This window comes from Orycteropus afer, unplaced genomic scaffold (genome assembly GCF_000298275.1).
Source record: "Orycteropus afer afer isolate SDZICR_OR568_19922 unplaced genomic scaffold, OryAfe1.0 scaffold00004, whole genome shotgun sequence".
NCBI classification, from domain to species: Eukaryota; Metazoa; Chordata; class Mammalia; order Tubulidentata; family Orycteropodidae; genus Orycteropus; species Orycteropus afer.
The window spans coordinates 4,352,216-4,367,365 of NW_006921591.1; positions in this window are offsets into that span (position 1 = coordinate 4,352,216).

Consider the following 15,150-nt stretch of genomic DNA (forward strand, 5'->3'; position numbering starts at 1 on the left):
CACCAGCCACTCCTCGGAAGGAAGGTTGGGCAATCCTACTTCCGTAGTGATACTGCCTCGGAAACCCAAGGAGGGGTCGCTATGAGTCGGGGTCGACTCAACGGCACATAACAACTACAATGTGCCAGCCACCAGGCTTCTTAATCCTCAAAATAGTGCTACCAGCTGACCATCATAATTCCTATTATACATCTGTAACACACCCATCCTTCATCCCTCCCTCCCTTCTTCCCTTTTCTTCCTTCCTTTCCTCCTTCACCCCAGGACTGCCATCAGGCAGGCAGTCTAAGGATCCAATTTCCCCTGACAGCAAGAACAGGATCAAGGGAGACCCAATGAAAATTGGCACTTCTTCATTACAGTTCCTAGCTTTGCGAACTTAGTGCACTGATGGTCCTTTCATGACACTGAATGGAAGGCCATGCCACCTCGCCACTTAGGTGAGCCTAGCACAAAAGCACCTGAGCTTTTCTTGGGAAATCACTCTTTTAAATACATTTTAATGTATTGGGTTCCCTTTCTTTCCCCAACTAGAGAAAGTGATTTTTTTCTTTTCTTTTCTTTTTTTTTTTTTTCCCCCTCAATCGTCCTGTTGGTCTCATTAATGCACAGAGGATGAATTAGGATTTCAGGTCAGCAAATAAAGTTTTTCTTCTTTTGGTTGCATATTTTGAGTTTGCTGAAATGGACTGCCTCACATGTTGAGAGGTCTCCCTGGTTACCTATATCAGGAGCTCCATCTCTTGGCAGTGGGCAGCCACTGACAGCAGAGTGGCCATTCAGTCCAGGGCAGCCATAGCGAGAAAGCAGCTAATACTTACCCCTGCTTCTCCCTGTTTATGCTTCTTCACAGCTGCCTCAGGCCCACAGGGGTCTGCAAGTCCCTGCCACTTGTGCTGCTCACAATCACATTCCCTCCATACTGCATGCATGCTCAGAGCAAAGGAAAGAGGAGGGTTTATTTCTCAGCTCTCTTTAAACCAGTTGCCATCAAATCAATCTGGCTCATGGTATCCCCATGTGTATGAAAGTAGAACTATGCTCCACAGAGTTTGCACTGGCTGATTTTTCAAAAGTAGATCATCAGATTATGGGCGATGGCTGCACAGCATGATTAATCTAATTGATAAATTGTACATCTGAAAAACGTTGAATTGATAACTGCTATGTTTGACTGTTAGATGCTCTGAGGAAGGAAGATGGGGCGATCTACTTCTGTAAAGATTTACCGCTTCTGAAAACCAATGACCAATGGAGGTTACTAAAAGTTGGAATCAACTTGATGGCAGTGAGTTTGCTTTTTTTTTTTTTTTTTTTGGTGTTATATATATATTTGCAACATTTTAGTAGGTATCCTGATCTTTCTTCTGAGGTGCCTCTAACTCACTACCCACTGCCATCAAGTTGATTCTGACACACAGTGACCCCCATTGGGTTTCTGAAGTGGTATATCTTTACAGAAGTAGATTACCCCATCTTCCTTCCATGGAGTGGGGTGGGTTTGAATTGCCAACCTTCTGGTTAGTAATCAAATGCTTTAAGCACTGTGCTAGACAAGTGTCTCTAGGTGGACTCAAACTTTTGGTTAGTGACTGAGCATGTTAACCATTTGTACCACCTGGGACTCCTTAGATCTTCCACCTTCTTCCATATCCTAGTCCTTATGAAAACAAAACAAAAAATCCCAGGGTTTTGGTCTCTTATTCTAAAACACAAACCCAAACAAAAAACTCTCTTTCCCGGGACTATTTTTTCCAAGCCACTTGCAAAGAAACCTTCAATGTCCCTACAAAAATGGCAAGGAGACCACATATTCTGACCTCCTCTAATCCCACAAGAGGAAGGCAGAATCACCATCAATAGCCCAAGGCCTATTACTGCAAGGCCAGACATGCTGCCTCCTTCCAGCCCTTTCACCAACTGTTCCTCCCAAAGCACCACCACCTCTCTTCTGGGTTCAATAATTCACTGCAGTGGTCACACAGAACTCACAAATTATGGAGTTCATTAGGGGAACACCACAGGCTACAATTCAAGTTCAGGAAAAATGCTCAGTCTCTCTCCCAGCCCACCATCCCTCAGCCAACAGTCTCTCACAGTCTCATAGTGCTGGTCCCTTGGTGTCTCACTCAGCAATGCAAGTCTCTTGAGTCTCTTTCCCAGCAACACGTGTCTCAGGAGCACGTGTCTCTTTCAGCAGCATGTCTTCCTCAACCAGCAGTCAGAGAGCGTTCTGCCTGTAGGAGGCCTCCTTTTGAGCTTGGCAGAGTGGCCAAACTAGCCAATCATAGCATCAGAACTCTAAGCACGAGAGAGAGAGAGAGAGAGAGAGAGAGAGAGAGAGAGAGAGAGAGAGAGAGGGAACCTCCCAGAACATTGTTTTGTGCCACTCCCAACAGAAATGCTCCAGGTGGGCAATCAGGATCTCCTCAGTTGTTAATAGCAATTCCCACCTTGGAATTTACAAAGACTTAGGGCAATCCTACTTTTGTAGTGATACTGCCTCGGAAATCCAAGGAGGGGTCACTATGAGTCAGGCCGACTGGAGGGCACATAACAACAACAAATGGGTAGAAAAGCCACACTAAGTAATTTACTACACCACAGTCCCCCAGCCCCATAGCTACAGTGATTTTCAGCCTTAATGAAAATTTAGGTGGTACTTTATTAGAAAATAGCCTATGATCTATTTGCTATTTAAGCCTTCATGAATCAATTCAGGGTTGACATTCTACTCATCAGCAGACACTTCAGAGAACACTATAGCATAATGATTAAGAACATAGACTCTGAAGCCAGACCCTCTGGGGTGTGAAGGTGGGCCCTACCACTTACATAGCTTCTTTGCACCTTAGTTTATTCATCTGTAAAATGCAGATAACAATAGTACTTGTCTCTTGTGTTTGTTGTGTGGATTAAATGATCTTACATGAAAGGTGCCTGGCATATATTAAATGTCCATATAAGTATCAGCTCCTTTCAAAGTGCTCATATAGCACAGTGGGTAAAAGCACAGCTCCTGGAGCCAAATGCCTAGATTTGAATCCTCCCCTAGCTGTGTGACTTTGGGTATATTCCTTAATCTCACTGAGCCTCAGTTTCCTCAAGCTTGAGGATAATTAACAGTACTTTAGGAGCTCTGGTAGCATAGTGCCCAAGGCACTTGACTGCTAACCAGAAGGCTGGCGGTTCAAACCCACCAGGCACTCCTCAGAAGGAAGGTTGGGCAATCCTACTTCTGTAGTGATACTGCCTCGGAAACCCAAGGAGGGGTCATTATGAGTCGGGGTAGACTCGATGGCACATAACAACAACAACAACACACATGGGAGAGTTGCTTGCAGGACCAAATAACTTCATATCGCTAAAGCACTTAGAACAATGCTGGGGACAGGGAAAGTACTGGGCAAAAGTTAGTCATGGCTAATAGCATGTCCAGGGACAGTGGTAGAATTGTCACCTTCCACACACGAGACTCCATTTCACTCCCACCCAATGCACCTCATGCACAGCACTACCCATCTGTCAGTAGATGTTGTTGTGATGACGAACAGGTTTCCAGACTAAGACAGACTGGGAGAAAGGCCTGGTGATCTCCTTCCAAAAATGAGGCAATGGAAACCCTATGGATCACAGCGGTCTGATCTGTAACTGATCATGGGGATGGTGCAGGAACAGGCAGCATGGGATTGTGCATGGGATCTCCATGAATTGGGGGCAAACTCTACGGCAGCTAACAATAGCAGTATGTCCACAGTCCATTAGCGCCTGTTTATACTGTTAAACCTGAGGCTCTGTAAGACCCTGTTGTACATTCTAAACACTCTAGGTATTATTATGGTATGAGCTAGGATTATTTAAATGCTAAATACATCTTACTGAATCCCACTCAAATTGAATCAACAGATACCAGTTCAGTATGCCCTTTGTGGAAAGCACTATGGGGATTACAAGTCAGTCAGACAGTCACATCTCTGAAGGGATTTATCTGCAAGTCAAGCCAGAAACACATAAATTGTTAGATATTATAAGGCAGCAATTGCCGAAATAATGGCAGTGGTGATAAGTGCTATAGATACTTAAAGGAGGAATCAGTCCTGATGCGAAAGGCCAGATTCCTAGTATCTGAAAACTAGAGACGCACATGTGACACATAGGGAATCTCTATAATAACCAAAACTCTCATCCAGCCATACTTCCTATTTCCAAACAGACCACACAGCACAGAGAATTTACTGAACAACAGGGGATCTACACTCCAACTTTATCTCCACTAAAAAATGAGCTCCAAATTGTTTGCTTAGCTGTGGCAGTCAAGTGGCAAAAGGCCAGCTTTAAACACACAGCTTGTGGCCTTACGATGCTTACTCTAAGTGCAAAATGAAATGGTCCTTCTAAGTGGGATTGCAAGCATGACCTTAGTCACTTCAGCAGCCCACTCATGCTGGTGGAGTTGAACAGACTGCTTGACAGATTTCAAAATAAGCAGCACCACCCATCTGCACCCCTACCTCAGTGAAGTTTTCATTATGAAAGCCCCTGGTGAATAAAAGCAAACACCTCAAAACCAACAACAAAAAAACAATTTCCTGAACTGACATTGGCTAGTCAAAGCCACATTTCATTATTTTCAAAAATGTAGGAAGACCCTGTCCTACAAATGACTGTACTTAGTAATGACCACCCTGTGCTCCCATCTGTGACACCTTTGTGGCCTTTGCCATTAGACCCTGCAGCTTATAAGCAATCTGGTTGGGTTCAAAAGTACAGACAGGAAACAAACTGTAAAAGCAGGAGTTGCTTCAAGCACTTAAATTGGGCCAACTTGTTTGCTGGTTGATATCTACTTTCCTCCCTCAGTTTACATTATGGATGAATATGCTTTTGAGAGCTAGGCCAGGCACTGTTTTTGTATGAAGTAATGTGTTTTGTGTTCCAAACTTTGAGCACAGCACATTTTAAGCTGGAAGCAAAAGGAAGGCTTTTGTGTAATTTATAAGTTCTTTACCTTGTTCTTAAAACTATCTCTCTCCTTTGAGGACTATCTGAGGTTTTGCAAATATGAGAAAGAGCAAACTCTTGGATGTTTCCTCTCAGCCACTGTCAAAAGGCCGAAAACAAATATTTCACTGTTCAAAGAGAGAAGTCAACAAAGAATGGAGGACAGGAATAGGGCCACTAATCCAAAACTCTGCTTCTTCCCACCTCTGTCTCAAGAAAAAGAAAGCCAATTATTTCTTTGTTGTTCACCCTTCAGACAGGCTGGATGGAGATCCTCCATAGAGGGACAAAGGCTTTGTATTACATGCTGCCAAAGTGAGTGCAAGAGGCCAAGGTTCTGAACAGAAGCAATTAGTGGTTTGGAGTCCATGACTATGAAAATTGCTTTCAGTCTGGATCAACCATTCCTTGGCAGATGGAGTTAGTGGTAGGTGTTACATACTCTGCAGTAATCAACATTGTAGGTCTCAACTTATCTTTGAGCTATTGGGCAATAAGCCTAAAGTCAAAGTAGATGTGCTCTGGCAATTTTGACGGTCCAGGCTGTCAGGAACATATGCCCTTATGGGCTATCTCATTATCACCATCTCAAAGAACTAAAGAAAATGTGCTAGAACGTATAGATCTGAGCCAGCTGGGAAACAGGCAAGAAGCATGTCCAATCTGGTGTGATTTGCCTTCATTGCCCACATGGCTGGGTGGGCACTGTGTTTCATGTATTGATGAGCCAAGAAATGTAAAGCCCTGATAATTTAGGATAATTAGAAAAAGAAAAATAAAGATGAATAAGATACATTTTCTGCTGCCTGTCAATCTTGTAGGCTTGTATGTGAATCACTCCTGAAGCTAAAGGGGTGTTACAACAAATTCTTTAGTATGATATTCAAGACCTAGCAAAAATCTGGTCTCATCCAAAATTCCAACCTTATATCTACCATGTGGAGGACTGTATTTTCCAAAGATGGCTAGCCCAGGATGGATGGAGGGAGGGTGCATGTATATGTGGGTGGATGGATGGATGGATGGATGGACAGACAGACAGAGGGACAAATACATACATACACACATATTGCATATGCTCTTGTTACAACACTCCTCCCACAGAGAGGGGTCTTCTTAAATTTGAGAGGGGTCTTGTGATTGCTTTGACCAACAGACTATGACATAAGTGATGCTATGCTACTTTCAAGACTATGACAGCAAAAAGATACAGCCTTTTCTGGACCTCTCTTTTTAGGATATGAATCTTGGGAACTCTAAGCTGACATGTAAGATGTCCAGGTACCCCAAGATACCATGCTGGAGAGACCATGCAGAGAATCATAGAATTAGAGAGCTATCCATGGAACTACTCTAGTCCCCAGATATTTGAGTTTTCCCAACCTTATTGTCATAGAAATAAGTGAGTCTTCCAATGATTACAGCCTCCAACCATCAAGCCACCTGTCATAGTTAAGGTTATGTGTCAACTTGCTAGGCTTGGTTTTGAGTGGATGGTCAGCTGGATCTAGTTATTCCCTATGATGAGATTGGTAATTAGCTCTATGGTGGAATCTACTGGAGCAGCTGAGTAGCTGCCTTAGGGATGTGGTCTTTTTCCAGTATATAACAAGACATTTTGAGAAAGGCCTCTGCAGCTTTCTGGCATGCTTGGACCCTGTGTGTAACCCAGTCTTGTTCAGCAGCCTGCCATGTTGTCTGCCAATCTTGGGACTGTTTCTGGACTTGAACTAGTGGCCTGATATGTTGTTTGGTAATCTTGGAACTGTGTCATTTTATTTGTTGAACTTGGATTTGTAAGCTTCAGCAGCCAAGAGCTTCCTGAGTGAAGAGATGCCTCTAGCTCCAGTGGACCATGAGCAAGAGGCAGAGCTGAAGCCCAATGGTGATGGGCTTTCACCTAGAGCTGCCACTTTGAACACTCAGACTTCTAGCCTCTTAAACTGTAAGAGAATAAATACCTGTTTGTTAAAGCTACCCATTTATGGTATTTTCTGTTAGAGCAGCATGAAGTAACCAAAACACCACCCCACTTGATGCTAAGAAGAATAGAAATGAAATAACACCTTTTAGCCCTGCTTGAATTCCAGATTCATGATCAAAATAAATACTGTTGATTTAAGGCATTAAGCTTTGGATGGTTTGTTAGAGTAATGGAAACACACTCAAAACTACTCCAACAAAAACGACTGCTCAATGAAACCAAAACCTCCTTGCACATTCATTCCTTCCACTTTTACCATTAATATTCCACCTACTGAAATGCCTTAATCCTTTCTATTTATTGACTTTTCATTACATTCATTCATTCATTAAACACTTCTGAAATGCCAGTTATAGAGATATTGCAATGAATATGACATATATTCTCTGCCCTCGGTGAATTTGTAATCTATCTAGCCCCAGAAAGAGATACATATAAATTATTGACCAAAAGACTTGTTTCTGATGCAGCATGTAAAGACCTTAGAAATTTTCACTTTCATCCTCAAAACAAGAAGAAAGCTAAAAAACTGAAAATCAGTAATTTTTAGATCCATTAGAGAATTGAAGTCACAGACAAACCACTGTCCCCAAAACTGGAAAGCAGACAAAACTGGAAACTGGAAAGCAGTTTACCACTGATGGAGGACCACCATCAATTAAAGAGTATCCATAAATTAAAGGAAGGAAGATTGGGCAATCTACTTCCATAGAGATACCACCTCAGAAACGTGAGGAGGGGTCGCTATGAGTTGAATTGACTCCACCACAGTAGGTTTGGTTTTTTTTTGTATAAATTAAAGGATAATTGACTGTCATAGGCTGAGCATCAATTAAAGAGTATCCATAAATCAAAGAATATTTCAAGATCTAACCTCAAGTACTCTGGTAGCATAGTGGCTAAAGCACTTGACTGCTAACCAGAAGGCTGGCGGTTCAAATCCACCAGCCACTCCTCGGAAGGAAGATGGGGCAATCTACTTCCGTAGTGATACTGCCTCGGAAACCCAAGGAGGGGTCGCTATGAGTCGGGGCCGACTCGACAGCAAACAACAGCAACAACAATCCTCAAGTACAATGCTGTCAGTGATAGGATAATATCCATAAGCCTGCAAGGAAGACCAGTTGATACTACTATTATTCAAATTTACAAACCAACCACCAAAACCAAAGATGAGGAAATTGATTTTTTTTTTTTTTACCAACTTCTGCAGTCTGAAATTGAACAAACATGCAACCAAGATGTATTGATTATTACTGGTAATTGGAATGTGAACATTGGAAACAAAGAAAAATCATGGGCAATTGGAAAATATGGTCTTGTTGATAGAAATGATGCTGGAGATTGCATGATAGAATTTTGTAAGACCAACAATTTATTCATTGAAAATACCTTTCTCCAACAATATAAGTGCTGGGTATACATGTGGACCTCATCAGATGGAATATACAGGAATCAGATCAACTACATCTGTAGAAAGACATGATGAAGAATCTCAATATCATCAGCCAAATCAAGGCCAGGAGCTGACTATGGAACAGACCATCAATTGCTTATACACAAGTTCAAATTGAAACTGAAGAAAATTAAAACAAGTCCACAAGAGCCAAAATATGACCTTGACAATGTCCTACCTGAATTTAGAGACCAAGTGAAGAATAGACTTGATGCCCTGATCATCAATGACAGATAACAAGGCAAGTTCTGGGATGACATCAAGAACCTTATACATGAAGAAAGAAAAAGGTGATTAAAAAGACAAGAAAGGAGGAAAAGACCAAAATGGATGTCAGAAGAGACTCTGAAACAATCTTGAATGGAAAGTAGCTAAAACAAATGACAAGGTGAAAGAGCTGAACAGAGATTTCAAAGAGCAGCTTGAGAAACCAAAGTCGGGAGAAGAAGATGGCATCACACCTGTTGGCCCACACATTTGTTCCCTCTAGCATCTTAATTCCTGAAAAACTAGGTGTAGAAAATAGAAATAGTGATACTGGAGTTGTGAACAGCTGAGGAGGAGAAAAGGTACCAGATTTAGTGGAGGCAGAGAAAAAGAGCAGATTAAACATCTGGGAAAAATAAACAAACCTGCCTAGCTGGCAGGGAGACAGAGACACAGAAGAGCAGAAACCTCACTAGCAATACAAAAGAGAGTGACAGAGAAAAGGAGGGGGGAAAAAACACCATGGAACCCACAGAAGCTTTGGGGATTCAGAATACCCACACTGGGAGTTTCTGATGGTAACCTTGAGAGCTGAGCTGAAACTTTGCTGAGAAACAGAGCAAAAAACCTATTGGGTCAGGCTGCTGGGGAGTTCAGAAAGGAGAGGGGAAAAGGAGGAAACTCGCCACCAGTAGGTGGAGTGCTGGAGAGAGCTCACAGCAGTGGGCTAGGGTTCAACTCTTTCACGACCACCTTTTAGCACTCAGTGGACTGGGATACAGGGTTTTTGCAGCTACCTGACTCAACTAGGAAGTAGTGGCCCTCTAACCACTGGGGTTTCTGTCATTTTTGAACCAAAAGTCTGTGATTAACAACAAGATGTCATCATTAGTAGCTATCCTAAGCAAACTCAAACCAAACTCACAGAGCCAGCAGGAACTGCACAAATGAAGAAAATGGGAACTCACTATTGGCACCTTTTAAAAAAAAAAAAAAAATTATTTTCTTTCCCTTTTTTCCCCTTCTCCCCTGCCTCATCCAATAGAAGGAACACATTAAGCCATCACAACACCTGCTCATACCAACTCTAAATCCCCTTCACAACAAACAGAGACCTACATCCACATTCCCAACAGTGATTCCATCAACACAAAGAAAACTGGAGCACAACCCAGTACATCTGAATTAATAACCAAAAAAAGTACACCTGCTCCACACATGCAAATATACTTAAACATAAAATCAGGGTGAAACAAATAATACATAACTAACAATTAAAGACAACACCTTAAAAATGTCTAGGAAACAAATCAAACAAACAAAACAAACAAAACAAAACAAAAAAAAAACAGGACAATAGAAACAAAATCGCAGGCTAAAGACTTATCTATCATGGAAGAACAGGAAATAAAATTATCTGAGAAGGAATTCAGAAGATATGTATATAGAACTCTACAAAAGCTCAAGGAAACCATAAACAGAATCAAGAAGAACACAGCACCTTGGAAAAATTTAGGAAAACCATTCAAGAACAAAACAACAAGATAAATACACAATTAGAACTCATACAAAAGCAGCAGTTAGATTTCCAGAAGATGAACACTAAAATTACAGGTTAGTCAACACAGTGGAAGGACAAAAGAGTAGACTAGAACTGACTGAAGAATGCATTTCCCAACTAGAAGACAAATCCCTTGATGCCAGCCTATATGAAGAATAATCATAACAAAGATTTAAGAGAAATGAAGAGAATCTAAGAGTTATATGAGATGACATGAAAAGAAACAATGTATGCCTCATTGGGATACCAGAACAAGAGGAGGCAAAAAAAAAAAAAAGAAAAGAAAAAAAAAAACACTGAGAAAATTGTGGAAGACATGCTAACAGAAAAATTCCCCCATATCATGAAGGAAGAAAAGATATCTGTCCAAGAGGCTCAACGAACCCCATACAGGATAGATCCCAAGAGAAAGTCACCATGACATATCATAATCAAACTCTCCAAAACCAAAGACAAAGAAAGAATCTTATGAGCAGCTCAAGGGGCAAAAAAATGTCACCTACAATGGAAAACCAATTATACCAAGTTCTCATTACTCAGCAGAAACCATGCAGGCAAGAAGGCAATAGGAAAGCATATATAAAACACTGAAGGAAAAGAACTTCCAACCAAGAAATCTATATCCAGCCAAATTGTCCATCAAATTTGAGGGTGAAATCAAGACATTCTGAAACAGAAATTAAGGCAATTTGTGAAAACCAGACCAACCATACAAGAAATGCTACAGGGAATCCTTCCAATAGAGAACCCACAACAGAGAATAACAAATTAATATCAGGACACTTGACATCAACAACTAAAAAACAAACCAGAAATAGATGCTCAAAATAAACTCATAAAACATTGTACACAAAGAAACAAGGGAGTCAATCTGTAGACAACACCAGCAACAAAGCAAGTAGAGGGAATAAAAATTCTAATTACAATACTTTCAAATGGAGAGGAGGACAGGACAATGTCTTTATGGAACAGACTGTTCCAAAATTAAGGAGACAAGAATTCACTTCAGGGTAACCACAAAGAAAATGAACAATCTCCCTCAGCAAACCCAGAAAGAAGAAAAACATATGGGTTTAATAAACACAAAAACAACAATGAAGAAAAAAAGAGAAGAAACACTTGATAACAAAATGAACTCACCACATAAAAATATTTGGACCAAAGAAATTACCAAAAACTCAACAAAAAACAAGAAGCTCTGGTAGCTTAGTGCCTAAGGCACTTGACTGCTAACCAGAAGGCTGGCAATTCAAACCCATCAGCCACTCTTTGGAAGGAATGTTGGGCAATCTACTTCTGTAGTGACACCACCTCAGAAACCCAAGGAGGGGTTGCTATGAGTTGGGTCCAACTTGATGGCACATAAGAACAACAATAATACAAAAAAAACCACAATTGAATAACAGCAATAAATTCATACCTATCACTAATTACACTCCACGTGAAAGGACTAAATGCACCAGTCAGGAGAAAGAGAGTGGCAGATTGGATAAGAAAAAAAGACCTATCACTATGCTGTCTACAAAAGATCCACCACAGACACAAAGATAAAAACAAATTAAAAATTAAGGGGTGGAAAAAATATATACCACACCAATGGTAACCAAAAAAGAGCAACTGTGGCAATATTAAGCTCTGATAAAATAGACTTCAAGGTGAAAAACACATAAGGGACAAAGAAGGACACTATATGATGCTAAAAGGGTCAATTGACCAAGAAGACATCACCACAACAAATATCTATGCTCCCAATGGAAGTGCTCCAAAACATGTGAAGCAAATATTTACTAAATTGAAAGGAAAAATAGACAACTATACAATAGTAGCAGTAGACTTTAATACACCACTTTCATGGAGGGACAGAACACCGAGAAAAAAACTCAACAAAGATACAGAGGAGCTCAACAACACAATCAGCCAACTCAACCTCATAGACCTACACAGAGTACTCCACTCAACAAAAGCACAATACACGTTCTTCTCCAGTGCACATGGATCATTCTCCAGAATAGATCATATGTTAGGACATAAAAGAAGCCTCAATAAACTCAAAAACATTGAAATACTACAAAGCATCTTCTTGGATCACAATACTATAAAGTTAGAAAACAATAATAGGAAGATCATGGAAAAAACATCAAATGTGGAAGATGAACACCACACCACTCAAAAACTACTGAGTAATAGAAGAAGTAAAGAGTGAAATTTAAAAATTCCTAGAAACAAATGAGAATGAAGATACACCTTACCAAAACCTGTGGGACACAGCGAAAGCAGTACTCAGAGGTCAGTTTATAGCAATAAATGCACACATCTAAAAAGAGGAAAGACACAAAATCAACACTCTAACTCAACAACTCTGACAATTAGAAAAAGAACAACAAAAGAAACCTATAGTATCCAGAAGTAAGGAAAAAAATAAAGATCAGAGCAGAAAGAAATGAAACAGGAAACAAAACGATAGAGAAAAATCAACAAAACAAGAAGCTCGTTCTTCAAAAAGATTAACAAAATTGACAAACCACTGGCAAATCTAACAAAAGAAAAGAAAGAGAAGATGAAATAACATGAATAATAAACTTAAAGGGCAATATCACAACAGATCCAACTGAAATGCAAAAGATACTAAGAGAATATCATGAAGAACTGTACTCCAACAGATTCGAGAACCTAGAAGAGATGGACAAGTTTCTAGAAACACAAGACCTACCTAAACTATCCCACTCAGAGACAGAATACTTGAACAAACCCATAACAAAAGAAAAAAATGAGCAGGTCACAAAAAATAAATAAAAATAAATACTGTTCATAAGAAAAAGTCCTGGCCCAGATGGCTTCACTATACAATTTTACCAAATAATCAGAAAAGAGTTGACACCTATACTACTCAAACTATTCCAAAACATAGAGAAAGATGGAATACTCCCAAATTCATTGTCTGAATCAAAGGTAACACTGATACCAAACCAGGGAAAGACACCACCAAAAAGGAAAACTACAGACCAATGTCCCTCATGAATATGGACACAAAAAGTTTCAACAAAATCCTAGCCAATGGAATCCAACAACATATATAAAAAAAATAATGCATCCTGACCAAGTGGGATTCATTCCTGGTATGCAAGGATAATTCAATATCAGAAAAACAATCAATGTAATCCACCACATAAACTAAACAAAAGAAAAGAACCGTATGATCAAATCAATTGACACAGAAAAGACATTCAATAAAATCCAACACCTGTTCCTGTTCAGAACTCTTAGCAAAATAGGGATAGAAAGGAAATTCCTCAACATAATGAAGGGCATATATGCAAAGCCAACAGCCAACATTACTGTCAGCGGAGAAAAACTTAAAACATTCCCCTTGTGAACAAGAAACATTACAAGGACATGCTCTATCCCCATTTCTATTTAACATTGTATTGGAAGTCCTAGCCAGAGCAATAAGGCAAGAAGAGAAATAAAACATATCTGGTGGTGTAGTGCTTAAGGCATTTGATTGCTAACCAGAAGGCTGACAGTACAAACCCACCAGCCACTCCTTAGAAGGAAGACTGGTCAATCTACTTCCATAGTGATACTTCCTTGGAAACCCAAGGAGGCATTGCTGAGTTGGATCCAACTCGATGATAGTGAGGGTTTTTTTTTTGTTTGTTTGTTTAAGTTGCCAAACAAGAAGTAAAGCTGTCTCTATTTGCAGATGACATGATCCTATACATAAAAAACCCAAGAATTACTGGAACTAATACAGAGGTTTGGCAAAGTGTCAGGATACAAGGTCAACATACAAATTCAGTTGGATTCCTCTACATCCACAAAGAGTCCTCTGAAAAGGAAATAAGGAAAACAATACCACTTAAAATAGCTACCAAAAAGATAAAATATCTAGGAATAAATCTTACTAGAGACACAAAAGACCTACACAAAGAAAACTATAAAACACTACTACAAGAAACTACAAGGGATCTACATTAATGGAAGAACCTGCCTTATTCATGGAGGAAGACTGAATATTGTGAAAATGTCAATATTAAAGCAATCAACACATTAAATACAATCCTGATCCAGATACCATCAACATTTTTTAAGGATATGGAAAAACCAATTACTAACTTTATATGGAAAGGAAAGAGACCTTGGTGAAGCAGAGCACTGCTGAAGAAGAAAAACAAAGTGGGAGGTCTCACATTCCTGGATCTCAAAACCTACTATAGCCACAGTAGTTAAAACAGTGTGATATTGGTACAGTGATAGACAGACCAATGGAACAGAATTGAAAACCCAGAAATAGACCCATCCATCTATGTACAACTGATCTTTGACAAAGGACTAAAACCATTAAAGGAACAGAAATAGCCTCTGTAGCACATGGTGCTAGCAAAATTGGATATCCACCTGCAGAAAAATGAAACAAGACCCATACTTCACCCCATGGACAAAAACAAAATTAAGTTGGATCAAAGACTTAAATGTAAAACCCCAAAATATAAAGCTCATCAAAGATAAAATAGGGGCAGATCTGTTGTTGTTATGTGCCATCAAGTCAGACCGACACATAGAGACACTTCCTTGGGTTTCCAAGGCAATCTACTTCCACCTTGGAAACCCAAAGGAGGGGTCAGTATCAGTTGGTTCCGATTCAACAGCACATAACAACACAACAACAACAGATTTGCCCCTACTTTTTTTTATTATTAATTTTTATTTATTGTGATTTGGGTGAAGATTTGCAGGGCAAATTCACTTTCCATACAGCAGTTCACATATACTTTGTCTCATGTCATTGACCATAGTTTACCACAATGCAACAGCTCCCCTCCCAACTTCCTCCCCAAAGTTACCTCTTCCCAGTGACATCCCTCCACACTCTCCTGTGCCCTGAGCTGTCTCCCTGTGTACAAGCAGCACTTCCTTCTCCCATGATTGTTCTCTCCAGGG